The sequence below is a fragment of the Hippocampus guttulatus genome, chromosome 12 (assembly GCF_054856545.1).
Source record: "Hippocampus guttulatus isolate MCC_2025c chromosome 12, RoL_Hgut_1.0, whole genome shotgun sequence".
Taxonomy (NCBI): Eukaryota; Metazoa; Chordata; class Actinopteri; order Syngnathiformes; family Syngnathidae; genus Hippocampus; species Hippocampus guttulatus.
In genome coordinates, this window is record NC_141272.1 from 16169953 (window position 1) to 16191939 (window position 21987).

A 21987-nucleotide genomic window follows, 5' to 3' on the forward strand; every position below is an offset into this window, starting at 1 on the left:
TACAAAGTGCTGTACATGGAGCAATTTAACATATACAATAAACAGTAAAACAAATCGGTAATAAAGACGGTAGAAAGCACCGAACAGTAAAACCAAGAACAAATCTAAGTCATGCTGAGTCGAAGCCAAAGAATACAAGTGAGTTTTGAGGAGGGTTTTGAAGATGTTCAGTGGGAGGTCATTCCAGAGAGAGGGACCAGCAACAGAAAAGGCTCGATCCCCTCTGAGCCTCAGTTTAGTTCTTGGTACTTCTAATAAAGTCTCTCTCTCTCTCTCTCCTCTTGCATGATGCAATGGCGAAAGTACACCAAAGTAGGCACGCTGGGCGATATGCTGCAGATTGAAGCAAACCAAAACAACAATAAAGCAATTACAGTAAATGCAATAAGTCATGCAGGAAAAATGAAGGCTATGCACCTTTATTTAGCCTCCCCCCTGGTCTATTCCTCCACTTCTCCAACATGTTCATGACGGAAAGTGCAGGCCTGCATTTTAATAAATAAATAAATACATAAATAAGCCTTTTTGTCAATTATGTCAAAACTACCTAACAATCGTATATAAGGAGTATTCATCCATCCATACAATCATTTTCGGATCCATTTTATCCTCAGAAGAGACGAACAACCATCCGCGCTCACACCTCGGGACAATTTTTGACTGTTCAATCAGCCTGCCATGCATGTTTTTGGAATGTGGGAGGAAACCGGTGTACCCGGAGAAAACCCAGGCAAACTCCACACAGGACGGGCGGGGCTGGAATCGAACCCACAACCTCTGCACAGTGCAATCGACCACCTGCCCGCCCTGTAAGGAGTACGATCTCTGAAATGTATTTGTTTGCATAAGATACACCGCAACATTCATTGACTGCATCGCATTCACTGTCAAGGGTGCAGGTTGATACTCCAGAAAAGATAGACATTGCAAAAAGATGCACTGTAATCAAGCCTTAAATGGAATTCCATTTAGGCAGAAACCTTGCCAAATGAAACTTGGTGGAAATTGTCAGTTAATGCTGGCGTACTGGTTTTGCTTATCACATGTGACACGTTAGCGACCTTTTTCACCATCAGCACCATTCTGCGTGCTCGTCCTTCTGACTCACTCTCTCATTCATCCGATAAGCACAATGTTGATGCACTTTTTCCCACTATTGCTGTCATCTGTTTTATTTAAATTTGGTGACTTATCAAAGATATTCAATGGATGGTTGTATTGTCGTGTTTTTTGAATATGTAACAGTGATCAGAACCTCAGTGACTATCCTGAGGTATAGCGTGTTTTGAGGGTGACCACTAATCCCCAATCTGCTCAGAAAACGGTCGGGGCAATCGTATCGTCCATGATCAAGCTGTCCGTGCAAATCCTTAGGTGCGGCTTTGACCGAGCCACTCAGTGTGATGAGAACGTGAAATGGAACCGCAGCCAATTAGAACGGGACTGAGAGCTTGCGCTGTTGCCGGAGCAACAGGTTGTCTGTCTTTGTATGTCATGACTAGAAGACCGGCGGCCCGGTAGTCCAGTGGTTAGCACGTCGGCTTCACAGTGCAGAGGTACCGGGTTCGATTCCAGCTCCGGCCTCCCTGTGTGGAGTTTGCATGTTCTCCCCGGGCCTGCGTGGGTTTTCTCCGGGTACTCCGGTTTCCTCCCACATTCCAAAAAACATGCATTGGACGCTCTAAATTGTCCCTAGGTGTGAGTGTGGGCGTGGATGGTTGTTCGTCTCTGTGTGCCCTGCGATTGGCTGGCAACTGATTCAGGATGTCCCCCGCCTACTGCCCGAAGTTGGCTGGGATAGGCTCCAGCACCCCCCGCGACCCTCGTGAGGATCAAGCGGTTCGGAAAATGGATGGATGGATGGATGGACTAGGAGACCAGTTTGCGATTGCAAATTAATAATACAACCGTTGGCTTAGATGCTTTTATTTCTTCATTCAACACGTTCTTGATGTTTTTGAGAGGTCTGAATTCCCTTTGCACCATGCTACTGCTCACAGGTTAGTTTTGCGACTCGTCGTGCGTGTGGTGGGCTGCGTGGGTCATCTCGACACACAGTCAGCTCTTCAGTGTAATGTGTGGGCCACTCAAATAAAAAAAAAATCAGTTCAGGGGTTAAAAACTGGTATGTGTGTAGGCCAATTAAGCTGGAGTCAATGAGCATTCCCTACTCTTACCCAGAAATCAGAGGTTGCTTCAACTTAGTCTTATACAGTCTGTCCAACATTTCCCCTCAGAGACTCAGCAATAAAAACAAATCTGGACCCGAGCGGTCAAATGCATCTCTGGGACAACACGATTATTTTTACCTAACACAGGAAAGAGTCCTTTCATAATAAACACAGGCCGAGGTGCTGACAGATTGTGTTAACCTCAATCTGAATGAAAGAGGAGGAAGCTTAACCATGTCCTCAATGTTCTTTTTTGATGTTTAGCAGACTGATGAACACTTTTTTTCTTATAATATGAATATCTCATGGGAACTCTTGATGAATGAACCCGCTTGATAAATAGAGTTTTGTCTGTAATTATCGGGTGAGCCTCAATCTGTAATAAACTTCGCTTGGCATCTTACACCATCATGTATTTGTTCATGTTTTTAAATGACCTCAATGTAATCCATGTTGAAGGCCCCCGGGTTTCACATATGTTTGTTCAGTCTAATGCTGTACCAGCTACATCAACAGTAATTTTAGTGCAGCAAGTCACTGACAGATGTTATATGCGCAACGGCGGGTCAATCATACCTGATTCCAATAAATAAACAGAGAGCATATGGACACAGTATGTGTTGATAGAGCATCTGGTGTGATAACCTTACAAGGCAGGGTTATGGGTTTTCTCACTCTTACTCACTGATGGATTGCTTAACACATCACCGTATAGCAAATCCAGGATATTTTCAATTTATGAGTTGTCAATGTAAAAACGCTGACCCAAGGACACACCAGACAGGTGTATCAACCACAATTACATCCAGAAGTATTTGGACAGTGGCAGAATTTTCAATGTATGATTATTTGCCCTCTATATACCACAACAATTGATTTGAAATAAAAATAATAACCTCTCCTGATTACATTGAATAGGAAATTGATTCACAAATACGGGTGCAATGTTTTCATAGATTGAAAAAAAACAAAAAAACATTTTAGGACAATAGAATCCATCCATCTATTTTCTAACCCGCTTATCCTCACAAGGGTCGCCGGGGGCTGGAGCTTATCCCAACTGTCTTTGGGCAGTAGACAAGGTACACCCTGGAGTGGTTGCCAGCCAATCGCAGGGCACACATAGACGAAGAACCATTTGCGCTCACACTCACACCCAGGGACAATTTAGAGGGTTCCATTAACCCGCTATGCATGTTTTTTGAATGTAGGAGGAACCTGGAGCACCCGGAGAAAACCCACACAGGCATGGGGAGAGCATGCAAACTCCCCACAGGAAGGTCTGAGCCAGAATCAAACCCTGCACCTCTGCACTGCAAGGCACACGTGCTAACCAGTTGACCACCCTGCTTCCCACAGTAGAATGCTAGAAAATAAACGAAACATATCAAACTACTCGCGTGATTAAAATCTTCTTCAATTTCACAAGGAAGTAACACAGTATATATGGGGTTGAAGCTCTGAATGTCGTTTGATACACTGTTAGCAGGCTTTGATTCCCCTCTGTTATGCTGTTTCTTCTACTTGTACTTTTGTATTTTTAAAGAAGCATCATTGTTGACATCACCATTTAAATCCATCCATCCATTTTCTATACCACTGATCATGTGAAGGGTCATGGAAAGTTGGAGCAATCCCACTTTGGACAAAAGGCTGACAACCTGGACTGGTCTCCAGTCAATCTGAAGGCACATATGGAAAGAGCTAAACCTTTCTCACTTACATTCCCACTGATAATGAGTGGGCATTGAACCCATGTGGCCTGCATGGAAGTCAAGGGAGTCATCAGATTTCTTGAGCACCACAACTTTCTCTTTGCATTCAAAACATGTCGGGGGGCTGTCATGGTTCTGGATGAGTCAGAAACAAAATCGAATGACACAAATGTAGATAAGGATAAGATCTTTTATAACAAATTTTTATTACAAAAAAGGCAAGATTGGCAAAGTACAACAAATAACTCTGGTGACAACAAACCAACACAAAACGACATAAAGCAAAAATCTACGAAGCATGGTCAGGGACATCTAGAAAATACAAACACTTTCTACGAGAGTAGTGAGCATGGCTGAATAATCCGACAACCAGCTGTCGGCTTGGCAGCCCTTTAAAAGGCAGGTGATGATGATCATGATGATGAACAGGCTGGAGGATACGCCCTCCGATCCCACCTACTCAGAGAACAAAACAAACAGAACCATGACAGGTGCCCCTGTGCTCAACATAAAACATGCCGGATCCTGTTTTTTCTTGAATATGGCTATTCTCGTTGCCAACCATTTTCTAAATGGCAGTTTTTGAAAAAGACTTGACTGGGAATGGGTGATAGGATATTTTATTCTTCAACTTGGTGTCACTTTAGAATCAAGTGCAAAAGCTGTCATGAGCCAAAGCTAGAGCACCCCATAAGTGATTTAATCAACCCCTCCACCCCCAAAATCCCAAAAAACAAAAGCAAAAAAACAAAACATGCCAAGCAAGATGGCTGTTTTACTACCATAACCTCTTAGAAGATATTTCGTCAGCTAAATATTTGGAGTTTGGCTCTTGGTTAAAATAAAATAAAATAAAATGGGCAATTAATGTAAAATCAAATACAATGCAAGAAAAAAAAGGGGAAACATCACACTGACGACATTGTGTACTTGGCAGCTGGCCATTGTTCTGATGAGTGTCCGCTAGGAAATGAACTGATTCCTTCGCTGAGAGTTTAAACCAATTTCCTGAGGCTTGTCAACTCCTTTGATGAAGGCTGGTACTGAGAGGTTCCGTGTGCCATTGGGTTGCCAAGGTGATGGGACATCCTGGAAGGATAAACAGGAGGTCAGGCGGATCAAAGACTGATTTGAACCCCTCTTTGGGCGAATGCAGTCAGAGAAGAATCATGAGGAACAAGCGTACTTTGAAATTCAACAAAAAGACACACACACACACACATCCAGCCCAACCACATCACCAACATGGATGAGGTGCCGCTAACTTTCAACATCTCGGTGAACCGCGCTGTAGAAAAAAAGGGGACTAGCATGGTAACGATATGTAGAAGTCGGTTTTTACCGTTGTGCTTGGTTGCCATGGTGTACGAAAAGAGAACGTTTTTTTTCCTATGTGTCACCGTCTCTGTTGATCTGGGACTCCGTGCTCGGCCATCTCATCTCAAATGATCGTCTCGTCAGCAAACTGTACAGAAGTCTGATAACAAACTGATCATTTGAATCAGGTGTGTTGCAGGAGGGAAACATGTAAAATAGGTTGGCTTGTTACTCTTGAGGACTGGAATTGGGAACCCTAGACGTATAGACTTGCCGAGTGCGCTCTACCTGAGTCGAACTGTGTCAGATGCATCAAAACATAAAGTCTGCAGGCTGGAACATACAGGTATGTTCATTATTTGTTGGACCATTACTTGTTGTTGTGTCACCAGCAAAACAGCAACAAGCGCCAAGCGCGTCAGAGGCCCCGCTGGTCTTATTGCAGGCGGAGGAGGAGGAGGAGAAGGAGGAAGATGTGGTGGTCTTATTGGGGGAAAAGGAGGAGAATGGAGCAGGACCCAGCCAATAACCAGATCGGTACAGATGTGGGTTAGGATGCTGTAGTGTAGACAGTTGTATTATGCATGATAGAGTACATTACAAAACCAATGAGACCTAAAATTACGGTCACCACTCATTATGTATATATATATATATATATATATATATATATATATATATATATATATATATATATATATATGTATATATATATTTTTCCTCCCACATTCCAAAGAAATGCAAGGTAGGCTGATTGACCACTCAAAATTGTCCCGAGGTGTGAGTGTGGGCGTGAATGGTTGTTCGTCTCTGTGTGCCCTGCGATTGGCTGGCAACCAAAGACAGCTGGGATAGGCTTAAGCACCCCCCGCAACCCTTGTGAGGAAAAGCGGCTCGGAAAATGAATGAATGAATGAATGAAAAAAAAAGTATCTATATATCTATCTACAGTCTCTCTCTCTCTCTCTCTCTCTCTCTCTATATATATATATACTGTATATATATTCATTCAGTCATTCATTCATTTTCCGAACCGCTAGATCCTCACTAGGGTCGCGGGGGGTGCTGGAGCCTATCCCAGCTGTCTCCGGGCAGTAGGCGGGGGGACACCCTGAATCGGTTGCCAGCCAATCGCAGGGCACACAGAGACGAACAACCATCCACACTTACACTCACACCTAGGGACAATTTAGAGCGTTCAATCAGCCTGCCACGCATGTTTTTGGAATGTGGGAGAAAACCGGAGCACCCGGAGAAAACCCACGCAGGCCCGGGGAGAACATGCAAACTCCACACAGGGAGGCCGTAGCTGGAATCGAACCTGGTACCTCTGCACTGTGAAGCCGACGTGCTAACCACTGGACTACCGGGCCGCCACTGTATATATATATATACATATGTGTGTGTATATATATATATATATAGTATATATAATACCATTCAAAAAAACCAAAGGGGGGGGGGATTTCTACTCAGTCAGTAGTTTTAGATTTCTCAAAGTCAGGAAAGGTCGTCAAACCTTTGCATCAGGTTTAAAAAAAAAGTTTCCATACAGTGAGTTTTAGAACCATACACACCTCATTTAGTAGATCATTTTACTTTGTAAAATACAAGTTAGATAGTTAGCTGATGAGCTAGAAAAGTAGACAACCATACAGACAGCAAGACAGACAGACCTATCTTTTCTGTATATTTACATTCCCTAACCACGTCTTCAGTGACTTCTTTCCTCCTCCCACCCAATCTAGGTCTTTGACATACCAGTCAACGATACGGTAAAAGGCTAGAGAAGGTCAATGTTAATTCAAGTATCTCCAGCCTCTTTATTATCACACTCTTGAGTTCTCTACTGAGACCTTGGGCCCATTATCAGACACAACACCTGGCTGCCGACGAAAAGGACAAGCTCTCAGCAAAATGGAGGTTACAGAATAAAAACAATTGTTCCAATGTAAAAGCTATATGATTTGTCAAATTAAGAAATTGTTCTTAATTTTATTAAAACATCCACTTTCTAGTCGGAGCAAAAACCAAATGAGACGATCATTGCCATCCATATTTACCCTGGAAGTCTCAAGTTTTAATATTCAGTCATCTGGGTCTGCTCCACAAGTCTTTATGGATCCATGTAGAAAGGATACTGTTCAGACATGATATAAAACTTATGCATGCTCTTTGGATGTGTGTTACAAGGATATATTACTTCTTGTCATGTTACTATCCATCCACCCATCCATCCATTTTCTGATCTGCTCATGCTCACTCGAGTCGCGGATTGCGTTATACAAAATATTTTTCTCTGCTCTTGCCTCGCGATGAGATTCACTACAACAAAGTCTAATTCAACAGCGACCTCGACTGTTTCGTTCGGAAACGGTAACAGCAACCACCACACTGGTTTACACATGCGCAGTAGTCCAGGAAGTATTTGTTATTGTTAGTTTCAGACCCAGCAAGAACGTTGCATTGCTAAAATGGCTACAAAACGGACCTTTGGATGTCAAGCAGCTAAGACAAGAAGAGCTCTGACGCTGGAAGAGAGGGTAAAAGTGATCAAAATGAAAGTCGGAGGAAGCACAATAAAAGACATCATCCAAGAAATTGATGTAAGTGTAAGTGAATGCCGATCGTAAATTTCGCAATTTCTTTCCCTTTTTTTCTTTCTACACTGACTATATGAAGTGTCAAATAAGTTTATGCTCATTCTTATGCACTATTGGAATAAAAATAAAGAGTACACATCTGTTTGTGTGTGCGTGTACACATCCGTTTGTGTGTGTGTGTGTGTATGTGTGTCTGTGTGCATGTGTGCGTGTGTGTTTACATCTGAGTTCAAATTTGCTACAGTGAAAAACCTCTTGTTGTGAAAAACTTCTTGCTGCAAACATGATTTCGTTGTAGAGGAGTTTCACTGTACCCAGAGAAAATACACGCAGGCACGGGGAGAACATGCAAACTCCACACAGGAAGGCCGGAGCCCAAATGGAACCCAGCACCTCTGCACTGTGAGGCGGATGTCTAACCAGTCGCCCATGGTACCACAATGCCATGTGACCATTTGCCAATATTTTATACAGTATGAAATTTGTCTTTTAGACACCGGCACCCATTTGAAATAATCTCACACACTGTGCGATTATTGTTTTGTTTTCAATGTAGAGGTTTCATGAATATGCCATTTGGAATTACAGTACATCCATTTTATACAGAATGACTTCCTTTGTGTGGCTCAGAAGCGCAGTGGTTGACATAATAGCTTCATTTGTTCCATGACTACGCTTCTAACTGAAAACACGCGTATCTCAAATAATTTTCCACATTGAAATAAATAGATAAATATATGAAATGAATTATAGAAGTGTGATGGGGCCTCATTGTACTTGAACCTTACAAGTGGTTTTCCAGAGACTTATATTTCCATTCATGAACACATTCCTTGAATTTAGATTTTGACAATGATACAGGGTACCTTGACGTGAATATGATTGACTTCAGATGATATTCCGAAGGGTTTTTTTTCTTCACCCATCGCATGAGTGCTACGCTCAAGCCACCCCACAAAATGTATCCTGAGATCCAACGACACCTGTAAAAGGTGACAGTGAGGTGTTTGAGGGCTCATCACAACACTGAGCTGCTCATACATGTCCAAGGACAAAGACCTCAACACCTGTGCGTGCATAGGTCAGGGATGGGGTGGTTGGGTTGACTGCTTCTGTTTCTATGAGTAAATTTCAAGATGTCTGAAGGTAGGAAACGAGTCCATGTTACGGAGTCAAGTGTTTTGTAGGGAAAAGGATGTGTGTGTGTGTGTGTGCGTGTGTGTGTGTGTGTGTGTGTGTGTGTGTGTGTGCGCGCTGGAAGCTTACTAGAGACGGAAGGAAGCAAATGAGAAAGTGTTGAACGCTGAGACCCCTGGGTGCATGTGTGTGTACGTGTGTATGTGTGAATGGGGGGTGGGGGTACCGAGTGGGTATACACAGCTCTCTCCACGTCACTGCCTTTCCATACAGTCCAGGTGTGCATTTGAGTCTATTGTCACCCAACTGGACTTATCAGCCCCTCTTCCTCTTGACAGCTAGTCTTTGATGTCTGGGAAGTCTTTCACCCTTTTTCTGTGAAGGTCATAGAAACCTCGCACAGCCACAATGATGTATCCACACACACACACACAAACACACACACACCTGCACGTGCGCACACAGACATGAAGAAGCATGTGCAGAAATTCACACACACATGCAAACGCTTAGAGGGGAGTCAGAGAAGAGGAGAGTGAAGGCAGGAATAACAAAAGGGCGGGGGGGGGAATACAAGTAAACACTTGCTCTATTAAAAGCACACGCTTTAAGTTAGCTCCTAGTACGAAGTTCGTGACAGTGAACCAGTGGCTGTGGGATATTTCTTGGCTCATATAAAACCAGAAACTTTTCACATTATGACACGAATTTTGCATGCGGACGTTCAAAGGATGAATAAATATAATAGCAACGAGCACTGGACATGGATTCTGTCTGAGTTTGTCTCTTTTTCTGTAAGTGCCCACTTCACAGCGGTAATCTGTGATCAGCAGTTGGAGAGCCATTCCTTATGAATGTATTAATTATCATAATTCATGCTTGTCGATCTCCTGCATGGACTCCAGCAATGTTTGTCTGTTGTGCTGAATTTAAACTGAATGAGAGAAGCCACCTCCATCGGCCGGGAGGCAAGTCAGCTGTATTCATACCCACAACGGTACAAACGTCCTTTTCTTACTGAGCTTATTTGCGTAAACATTAAAGGAAAGAAAATTCCACCCATGTGCACAGTTAGACTGGTGCTGGGCATGATACTAGTTAAGTAGTTAAATAGTTAATATGTCTTGGAATTGGGTTTTATTTGAGGTTGTACAATTCTGGATTGCATGAACATTTTCTGAAAAACCCGACTTCCATCATCCCGAAAGAAGTTTTCAGCATGCCTCACATGAGTTTATTTCAGCAAACATCAAATGTCGATTGCTTTTGCTTCCACTTTTCAATCCTCCCCATTAATCAAAAGAATGCCAAATATTTCTAATATGACATTTGACACCAATGAAACGGATGCTCCTGACATTGCAACACGTTGCTTGAAAAAAATAAACAGCAGTTGGTGTCATTGCTGATAAGAAGAAACGAAAAAACATTTCAATAGAAAATGCCCCTCATGCTTGCCATTACTATAAAAGGTATCAATTTGTTATTATCCGCCTGTAAACGCCATGATGTTTTGTCTACTGTGATTCTCCCACCTCCTCACACTGAGCCAAAGTCTGTGATTATTTTCTTAGTGCTCCTGATGACCCGTGATGACAGATGACAGACTGTCAAGAGGGTCTAATTGCACAAACAGCTTCAGCAGCACACTTTCACTAACTATTAAAATCACGTTTTCATTCACTGTTTTACTGTATCGCCGTCCAATGTAAAGGCTGCATTTTTTAATTTGGATTTTTATGAAATGCATCTGAATCAAGGAGTCTTATTGTTTATAACATGCAGTTGGAAAACGAGTCTCATTTATAGGAAAATCCCAGGATGTAACTGTGATCATTTTTGAACCCAAGGTTCGTTGTTAGAATCCAACATGACATACATTTACATTACGTTAAATGTAAATGCCAGATGAGTTATCTCATTTTCACTTGGTGGCATGAGAGGAGGTGGCCCTCTGGTTCAATTTTACAATTTGACCTTTGAACTTCATAGTGTTGTTTTACAACTCAGGTTAATTGGTGTCCCTGTCAGTGTGCGTGCCGTGTGTATGTGTGTATGTTTGCGTGCACGTGTCACTCTCTCTCTCTCTCTCTCTGTCTCTTTCTCTCTCTTTCTCTTTCTCTGTCTCCCCCCCGCCTCTCTCTCTCTCACCAGGTGCACCAGAGCAGCAGAGACCTTTTATCCCAGGCATATCCCTGAGAATGTAGGGAATTTCTCCCAGACCCTCCTGGTCACACTGCCCTGGCAGCTCCTGCTCACTCATGCACACACACACACACACATGCACACGCACGCACGCACGCACACACACACACACACACGCACGCATACAGACACACACACACACACACACACATGCGCGCGCGCACACACACGCACACACACACACGCGCACACACTGCATTTACACCACCCCCACCCTCCCAACACAATTGATAGACACAGACCAAAGAGCAGACACCTGGCTGTACATGCACACACACCCACACACACCCTGGGGAACTGCAGGGATCAGCAGAAACACTCTAGAGAAACAGGAGAAGACAGAAGGAACCAGATGCAAGCTAGCACTCAACAAAACGGACTGAGTAGGGGGCAAAAAGGGTGTGCAGTGAGGCGTGGGTAAAAGGGTGACAGGAACAGACAAATAAAGGCAATTGAAATGTCAGTGTGTCAAAATGCTAAACAGTGTCAACTGTTATTATTATTATTATTATTATTATTATGTTCAGTGTGAATTATTTGTTAAATGGGCAAAATACAGTGTGGCACAAGCAGTACACGAAGTGAACGAAACAAGCAGCTCTTGCCCCGAGAGTCACGCCATGAAAGTGTGAACAGTTTATCCATGCTTGTCAGCGAGGGTGCAGCCTACCTGTCATTTCAGCGTTAACACCACCTGAGTGTTCTGTCAGCTTCACTTCCTCTCCTTTCTACTGCTTGCCAATCAAACATACACCCCACAAACCGCACTTGTGTGTGTCCAACGAGAGAGTATGCTGCGTGTGTGCGTGCATGCGCGTGCGCATGTGTGTGTGTGTGTGTGTATGTGTGTATACGAAGCTCACTTTTGATAGGGGTTTCATAGCCCCAGATTTTTGGGGAGTCGACACGAATGTCATGAAAGTCCAGTCTGTATCGACGAATCTCTGATGACATTGTGATTTCTTTTTCAGTACAGTACTACGATTACAAAAATAACAAGAGAAGGAGGGAAGCTTTTTTTTTTGCCATAATCGATAGTCACTGACTATTGGGAACCTCATACACCAAATGTCAACAGAACATACGCATTGAATTACATTTGACTTGGGGTGGGGGACGCCCCCTGTGGCGTGATGGTATTTCTCGCCTCTCGCATTTGGAAAACTTGGCCGAACCAAGAAACATATCCACATAGTAGGCCAACCACAGCAGTGGGTTCTGAATTGTGGGAAATTGCGGCATTTGCAAATAATCACAGACCTCTTCGTGTGTGGTGCAATTCCCCACTCTCCTCTCACTTTGATAGTGTGGGCTTGAAAAAAAAAAGTATTGAATGGAGCTTGTCTTTGTCCCATTTTCTTATTCCGCTGTCTCTTACGAAAGCTGCTCAATCTGAAGCAGAAAACATTTTGCAGTAAATCAATTAAGATGGCAGACTAATTTCACTTGGAACACACACACGCATCCGTTGTTGCTGCAAGCCTCACTGCCACCTCCTCCAGGAGGGCAACAAGAGCTGATTAGCAAATAGCTCACATCAAGTTCTGAATGGCATTGTGGAGTAATTAAGTCAACGAGACGATTTGTCTGAATATTGTTGTATAATTTATATGGAGAGAGACCAAAAATTGTGCAGTAGAATGAACAAATGCCATTAAGCACAAACACACACGCACACGCATATGCACACACACAATTTACTGTCCAAACACTGCGGGCATAGTTCCAGTCATCATCTCTTCTCTTCTCTCCAACTGCGTCTGAACCTTTGGGGCCAAGGTAAACACTACGTGTGTGTGATACAGTCACATGTCAACATCTAAATGTTGACATGTGGTCCAGAATGCCGCTGCTAGCCTCTTGACTGGTACTCGTAAGAGGGAGCACATAACTCCTACTCTGGCATCCCTTCACTGGCTCCCCATTCATTTTAGAGTTATTTTCAAGATCCTCTTATTTGTTTTCAAATCTCTGAATAATCTCGCGCCACCTTACCTCTCTGAGCTCATCCGCCCCTACACACCTGCCCGGCGCCTCAGGTCTGTGGACCAGACATTATTAGAAGTACCAAGAACTAAACTGAGGCTCAGAGGGGATCGAGCCTTTTCTGTTGCTGGTCCCTCTCTCTGGAGTGACCTCCCACTGAACATTCGGCAAGTCTCCTCGCTGCCCATCTTCAAAACCCTCCTCAAAACTCACTTGTATTCTTTGGCATTCGACTCAGCATGACTTAGATTTGTTCTTGGTTTTTCTGTTTGGTGCTTTCTACCGCCTTTATTACCGATTTGTCTTACTGTTTATTGTGCATGTTAAATTGCTCCATGTACAGCACTTTGTATGCAGCGATGGCTGTTTGAAAGTGCTCTATAAATACTGTTGACTTGACTTGACTAAATCTAAGACAGTGATTCTGCTGGTAAAGTCAAATTTGAAGGCAGGTGCAGTATGTTCATCTTGCTAGTGGTGAAGATCCAATCATACCTATAAATAAAAATACATTCCTTTGTGTGAATATAGATCCAGCAAACATAAATAAATTAAGGACTAGAGCTCAGGGTATGTGCTATGATTTTTGTGGGCGATGCCATGACATTACTGTTTTTCCAACCGAGATATCACCTATGATCTTCTTTCAGAAATGAATCGGAATATTTTGGTTGCAATACATATTTGGCCGACAAATATCCCGATCAACTCACATGTTTGCTTTTAGACTGACACTCTTATGAATTGTGGGTGTCCCGGTGGACGACTGGTTAGCCCATCAGCCTCATAGTGCAGCCTTTCAGGATCAAAATCAGAAACATCTTTATTGGCCAAGTATGTAGAACACACAAGGAATTTGTCTCCCTAGTATCATCAATAACAAGCAACTACGGTAAACAAGGACATGACAAATAAGTATGGAAAGACATTCCATAATGCAAGGGTCCCGTTGTGCAGTTGTACCACCCAATGACAGCTGTGAGACAATGTGCAAAGTATCAAGCAGAGCTAAAATGATCATTACTATAAATGGTATCGATTTATTATTATCCGTCTGTAAACGTGGTTGTGCAGTTGGTGCAGAAAATCATTGCACCATTTTAAAGTGACGCGTAGCAGTATTTGTAGAAAAAGTTTAAGTGTGCAATTGTACAGAAGTCCTTGAGCACTTGAAAGTGTCTGGTGCTGTGGAATCGAGATCAGTGACATTGGTTCAATAAGTACAGAGCTGGAGCTACAGTGATTATTGCGGTAATGCTGTTCCATAGGGTTGTGCAAAATTGCAAAGAGCCACTATACAGGTAGATTTGGGTTACTGTTTAGGGAGTTAATGGCAAAAGGGAAGAAGGTGTTTAAGTGTCTTCTGGATTTAGTGCGCATGGATTGGTCACGCTTGCCTGAGGGGAGTAGCTGGAAAAGGTGGTGGACAGGGTGCGGGGGGTCCAGTAGGATTTTCCGTGCCCTTGTCTTGGTTCTTGCGGTGTGGAAGTCCTCAAGAGTGGGTAGGGCGGTGCCAATGATTTTTTGTGTGGATTTGCATGTTCTCCCCGTCCGCGTCTGCGTCGGTTTTCTCCGGGTACTCCGGCTTCCCCCAACATTCCATGTTGGCAGGTTGATTGGATACTCCAATTTGTCTCTAGGTGTGATTATGAGTGTGGATAATCATTTGTCTATGTGTGCCCCGTGAGTGGCTGGCAACCAGTTCAGGGTGCACCCCACCTCCTTCCCAAAGACAGCTGGGATAGGCTCCAGCACGCCCCGCGAGCCTCGTGAGGATGAAGTGGCTCAGATAATGGATGTATAAATTGCTAAAATGTGATGCATCATAACAAATGGGCGGCTATAAGAATTATTTTTAGGATATTATCTTCTAATTAAAGAAAAAAAAAACAATCATTTGTATATTTGAATCATTGCCTAACGTGACACTCTTGAAATAGTCATTGGTGAGGAACGATTTGACAAATGATCATGGGGTATAAAAAAACACATCGACAAAAAAACCAAGCGCACGAAGGTCTACAGCATGTGAGTGACACTGTCGCCATGCAGCTGTGCGCTGTCTTTGTCAGTCGTCTGGTCTCTGTTTCACAGAGAATTCCTCTGTGGCTCTCTAATAGACTTGCAAACACCCAACCATTCCTTCGGTTCAAATCTTGACCTGCTATTGGTTCCCTGGGGTTCCGGGACCTCCTCCGCACTCACTGCACTTAAGGTGGTTGTGCAAAGGTGAAAGATCGAGTCATTGAACAGCTGTTTTGTTCCTGTGCAGACTGCGTTTTAATCGTGTGGGGTATGAAGTTGGCGTGACAAGCCGTCAATCCAACATTCATCTTTTCTTTATATGCACAGAGACATTTTGAAACAAAAATAAAGAAGAAACAGCTGAATGAAAATCGTGGCTGTGTTCCGAGGAGAACAATCTGTCATGTTTTATGCTGCGGTCTCATCCTGTGGGTAAAGGAGCGTCTTTAGAAAGCTCAACTTTGGAAACGATTATGCATGTTAAGCTGTTTCAATCCATAAAAATGCTGTAGGTGGAGTTTTCCTTTGACCTCAGATGATCCGGTTCAGCTTTCTGACACATGCTTTAGTTGCATGCTCGTTTCTTACATGAAGAAGGTATCCCAAGAGTGGATTCTCAGGTCAAGGTCTATGGGTCGGTTGAGGCTTTTAGTTGGAGAAGGTACCAAAAGTTCATCCTAACTGTGAACCGAGCAGCGTCTTTCGCCACATTTCCACCAAGCCATACATTTGAGTTTGCTTTTCCGCTGCACAGTTTGAATGCAAACTCTGATCTACTGTAGCTTTCGTTTCCCCAATTGGGCCTTTGGGGAGAATGGTCCTCATTGTGCCAGAAAATAACATGACAATAAAACAGTTGCACCAGTGCTAATCCCACCGAGACATGCTTTGAAAAATGGTGCATGTTGACAGGATCCATTAACAACAAACTCTAGCCCTGATGAAGAAGTCTCTCTCAGTTCTCCATCCGATGGCGAAGGCTTGTGAGTGTTAGCGAATGTTCTTTATTCGTCAGAGTTCATTCATGGTTGCAAAAGGGTGCAAAGATGTTCGCCAGACCTCAGCAAACAGTTTTAATGGTCGCGAAGAATTTTTCTCGTGGCAAAGAAAATATGAACATGTTCAAAATGTTCATTCGGGATGTGCGAACCTTTGCTGCTCGGTGAGCTACGGGCTTTGGAATTGGCTTCACTTGAGAGCACGGTGGGGGAGTGGTTAGCACACCAGCCGCACATTCACAACGTTCCGGTTTCGAGGACCTGGTGGAGTCGTTTTTCTCCACATTGCAAAATCATGCATGTGAGGTGACCTGAAGACGCTAAATCAGTGGTGTCAAACATATGGTATGCGGGCTGGAACCGGCCCCCAAGGAGGTTCGATCATTTCAAAGTGAAAAAAATGCATAAAAGACACAGAATAAATATTTTTAATAAGGTGCAATTCGTGGAGTATCCGCTAGGGGACACACTGTTTTGACCAGAGTAGAAGACAACATTGTTTTGATCAGAGAAGAAGACAACAGCAGTCTCAGTCTGTCACTGCGACAGACCCAACACAGCAGATGCTATCAAGGACATGTGAATACTTCTTTCCACATTTAATTGCACTCTCCGTAGTTTGTGAGGTGTAAGCAGGGATTGCATCAAGATTTCATATGCACATGTGTAAATGGTTGAAAAATTCCTTTCTTTATAAATCTCCTTTAATCTTAAAGTGCATGACTATATTTTTCAATACCAATTACTTGTTAAAGTTTTGTGCATTTTTACAATCAGTGGGATCAGTTGCAATGCATATATGTGAATGATAAAAGTAAATTGCACATTTGTATAACGAAATCTAAGGTGCTTCATGAAATGTTTTTTAAAAGATATGTTCATTACATTTCAACATTTTCCTAATGTTCTTGTGCTTCTTTAGACCAAAACAAAGGAAAGACATATTATTTTGGTTATTTATAGAAGAGTCTGGTATAATTTTAATGGTCCGGCCCACTTGACATCTACCGAGGCCGTATGTGGCCCACAATGTGAAATGAGTTTGACACCCCTGCTCTAAATTGTCCACCGGGGGATGAACATAAGTGTAAATGCTTGTCTCAATGTGCCCTGCGATTGACTGCCGACCAATCCTGGTACGACCAATGGAATGAATGGATGCTTCAAAAAGTTCCAGAGGGAATTGAAGAAAAAAACGGGTAAGTGGGAGGTTAGGGAATAAGAGACAGCGTTCCATCATTGAAATTTGTACTGGCAGCATTCTGACAGGAGCTCTCACAACATGAAGACAGAGGGGCACAAGAGGAAGTAGGAGTCAGCCATCCTTGATCATCAATCACCGTTTGTGGCGCTGACAGTAATTGTTCACAGACAAGACGGAAATTTGCTGGATACGAGCGGCAACAACATTTTGGCTTGGAAGCAGAGCTATGAAATCTTGGTAATATAATACTGTCCTTTTATTTTATTCATCCAATTTTTTCCCCCTTGTTTCCTTCGTATCAGATTGGATGGGAAAACTGTCACATAAAAAGTGAAACATACTGACTGAGTGAAGAGTGTAATTCATAGCAGTCAAGATAAATATAGACGAGTGTCGAGGGGACTCATGGAAAAATAAAACAAACTCTTCTCTAATCCTTTCTGTTTGTATTATACAGTGTGTGGCTGCTGGATGATCCCACTGAGGTAGTGCCTCTTTACCAGATTTTTTTTGTTTTTTTTAAAATCTGGGATCTCTGAAAAAAAAAATCCTATCAAGTATGTAAGCATGCTTTTCTATTATTTCTACTGTAAAATCAGACTTTGATTGACACTTTCATATTTTCAAATGAAATTAGTATTCATTCAAGTAATTTTCAATTGTTATGATTTAGTTTTATGATTTCTTAACCATCATCTCACCCTTCCCGGGAGACTTGTTTCATATAATCGTTTGATTTGCAGCTTTATTTCTCCTATTTTTTTAATAAACATTTTTAAATGATGAAGGCATAATTTGAATTTTGATACTAAAATATTCCCAAAACACGATAAATAAAACATTTCTTTGAGAATATCTGCAACAAAACAATTTTTAAAAACTTTTCTTTTTCTTTTTTTTTCAAAATAAGGATGGCCATTCTAAATCGTGCATACCCATGCAAACAGGAACAGGATGAATGTATGCGAGGGTGAAAATTAAAGACGGGAACTCAAGGACTGTGGCTCCTCACCGAGCGCTGAACAATATCTCCATCATCATCATGTCATCACTCAATTAAAAGGTTAGGCATGTTTATTCTTTCTATCAGCAAGATTTACAAAACATCAACAAGCACCTATTACTGAGACTCACTGCCTCCAGGCAGTGACCGCTAATTGTGGTTCTTATGTAACAGTCTGAGTGAGGGTGTTTGCATTCTCTGGAAATTATACGATGGGCATGTTTAATTTATTTTATAGCACACATTCAGAGCTTTTAAATTGCTTTCTTAGCTAAATCAATTCAAAAAAGGTGCACTTTGTTAAGTGCTACCGAAAATGTACATGGTAACACTATTTTATTATTAAATATTTTTTTAAATTAGACCCACCAGCTTTTATTCTGATATAGTGCTCTGGTTTTTAAATGGTCAACTAAATTAATTGGGGTCTTCTTCCTCCTCAACAAGTTGTAAATATAACACCTAAAAAGGCTGTATGAACCAAATGTAATCAAATGAAAACATCCATCCATCCACCCATTTTCTAATTTGCTTATTCTCAGGAGGGCCGCGGGCATCTTGGAGCCTATCCCAGCTGTGTTCAGGCCGTAGGCGGGGGGCACCCTGAACTGGTTGCCAAAATTCAATTGACAATTGTAATACGAGTACTTCCATCCATCCATCCATCCATTTTCCGACCTGCTTAATCCTTACAAAGGTCACGGAGGGTGCTGGAGCCTATCCCAGCCGTCTTCAGCCAGTAGGCGGGGGACACCCTGAACCGGTTCAGGGTGTTCCCACCCCCTCCAGCCAATCGCGGGGCATACGAGACGAACAACCGTCCGTGCTTATAGTCATACCTAGGGACAATATCGAGTGTTCAATCTGCCTGCCATGCATGTTTTTGGAATTTGGGAGGAAACCGGAGTGCCCGGAGAAAATACGAGTACTTATAATTTATTATTTATAAATATGTATTGTTATTGATAATGGGTGGGAATATATTTGACAGCAGTATGAGCCTCTGACTGTGTTACACTGCTCATCATGAGAACTACAGACAGACCTCGCTCGGATGCTTTAGCTTTTTGAATTAAAATAACGACTGTGGTTCAAGTCTAATTTAATTTTTTCTTGTGAATGAGTTTTTAATGAGAATAATTTTTGAAACATAAAACAAAAGTTGTTGTAAAATATGAAATTGAAAATATTGATTCTGAAAGGTAACACAGGATTTCCTCACAAATCTGTCTTGGTGTATTCATTTGCTAGATTTTGAAGATTATAGATTTGGAATATTGATGAAAATCTATTGAAAAAAGTTAAAAGTTATAAAATTTCAGCCCCTCCAACATTTTATTTGATATTCTAAAACATATTTATAAATTGTTTTTAGAGCCCCACCCCCATGTCCTTGTCAAGCCTCACTTTAGCCCCAGAAGAGAAAAAAAATCCTCAAGCCATGTCTGTCACTCTCTCCTCTCTCTCGCTTTCTCTCTGTCACACACACACACACACACACACACACACACACACACACACACACACACACACACACACACACACACACATAAAATAAACCCTTTTATTATTTAGGTTTTATTTGGTGTAAGAAATGGAAATGTCTTATACTCCTCCCACAGACCAAAAGCGTCAGTCATTCCAGGAAGATCTTGTAGTTGTCCTTCCAACCGTCGTGTTCATGCATGTGTGTCTGCATGTCATGAATAAGAGGCACTGCTTCAATTGTATTCTTATCTCCCTGTTCCCACGTGCACACACACACACACACACACACACACACAAGCGCGCACACTCACACACACACACACTCACACACACACAAGCGCGCACACTCACACACACACACTCACACGCACAGGGGATCTGGTGAACCTGCCTGTGTAATCCAATAATGTGGATGAAATAGTGTCACTGTTGTAAGCATGTTAAATGTTGTGTATCTGTGTGAGTTAGGCAGGAAATTAAGCACCCTGCATCATTACATCGGTGGCAATGACACGTGTGTGAACATGTGGATTTCTCCGTTGTGTACATGCGTGCGTGTGTGCGTGTGCGTGTGTGTGTGTGTGTGTGTGTGTGTGTGTGTGTGTGTGTGTGTGTGTGTAGACATAGTTTAGTCATATGGGAGGTGGGACCGGGTTCAGTGGAAGGACACTCTCAGCCATGCTGGTATTCGTGAGAGGCTCCCAAAACCTGTGGTGGTATGAGGAGGGAGCGGGCATAGGATGGTTGTGGTAGGGATGTGATCAAAACTTGGTATTTTATCTCTTTGAGATCAAAAGAAGCTCACTGCTGTAATACTATCATCCAATTGTGTTTACTTCCACTAAGGGCTACATGTTAATGTATGACATTATATACAGTATGTACCGGGTACTATATACTGTACACGGTTGAATCCATCCATTATCTGACCTGCTTCATCCTCACAAAAGTCACAGGCGTAATGGAGCCTATCCCTGTTGACTTTGGGCAGTAGATGGGATACACCCTGAACTGGTTGCCAACCAATCACAGGGCACACATAGACAAACAACAACCATTTCCACTCACTAGAGAGTGTTTGAGTCATCTACCGTGCATGTTTTTTGGAGTGTGGGAGAAAACCGGAGTACCCAAAGAAAAGCCACGCAGGCACAAGGGGACAACATACAAACTCCATGGATGGATAAAGTTGAGTTGATATTTTACTAAATTATTACATGACATCTGAGTTATTAAAAGCATTTCAATGTTTTTAAGAAGCCAAAAGTAAACACAATGTAATCCCGGTGAAACAGTAAAATCATCAACAATCACTGCTGACGATATTGATTCTACAATTCAGCCACAGAGCGACAGTCGTGACCTGCCACCAGATGGCATTCTTTAAGCAAGGCGTTGGATTTTAAGTGTATGTTGTCCATAGTTGATTAATTAGGTGCCTTCAATCGTTTTGACGGGAATGGCCCCCGACAACATGCCATCTATCCCTTAAGTGTACAAATTTAGCATATTTTTTTCTGACACTCTATTGTGGTACCTTGATTTATCATTTTGATTTTGTTTCATGAACATGCTTATAACGCAAATCACTCCCATTTAAGTTTTTCCCCCCATGAAAATACAAAACACACTGGAGTATATTCATGTGTTGTGGCTTTAAATGGTGTGGCCACCCTGATGAGTGCCTTCGAGCTCCCCCCCCCCTACATGGCAAGCAGGGATTGACGAGGGTTAACCACCAAGAGTTCCACAGATGCGGCACAGACGTTCCAGAGTTTCTTGAGAGCACATTCATTTGTATGTTTCACTCTCTTGAGAGCCAAACTGAGACACAAAGTCCAGCAATAAACAAAGATACAGTACCTGAAAAACATGAGAGACGGAGAGAAATATGTTTATACTGTGTGAGAGAAGGGATAAGTGAGCGTTGCATGTGGAATCATAGTTTTTGAATCCAAGCAATATTGGTCTGAAAAACATTTGTTCTTCAACATCTTTAGTAAATCTAAATAAAAACATTTGTAAAACCGCTCCAAGAAGAGACAAGTGTCAAAGTCTGGTCCTCGAGTGCAACTGTCCTGCATGCTGTGGATGTCTCCCTCCTCCAACACTCCCCATTCAAATGATCAGGAATG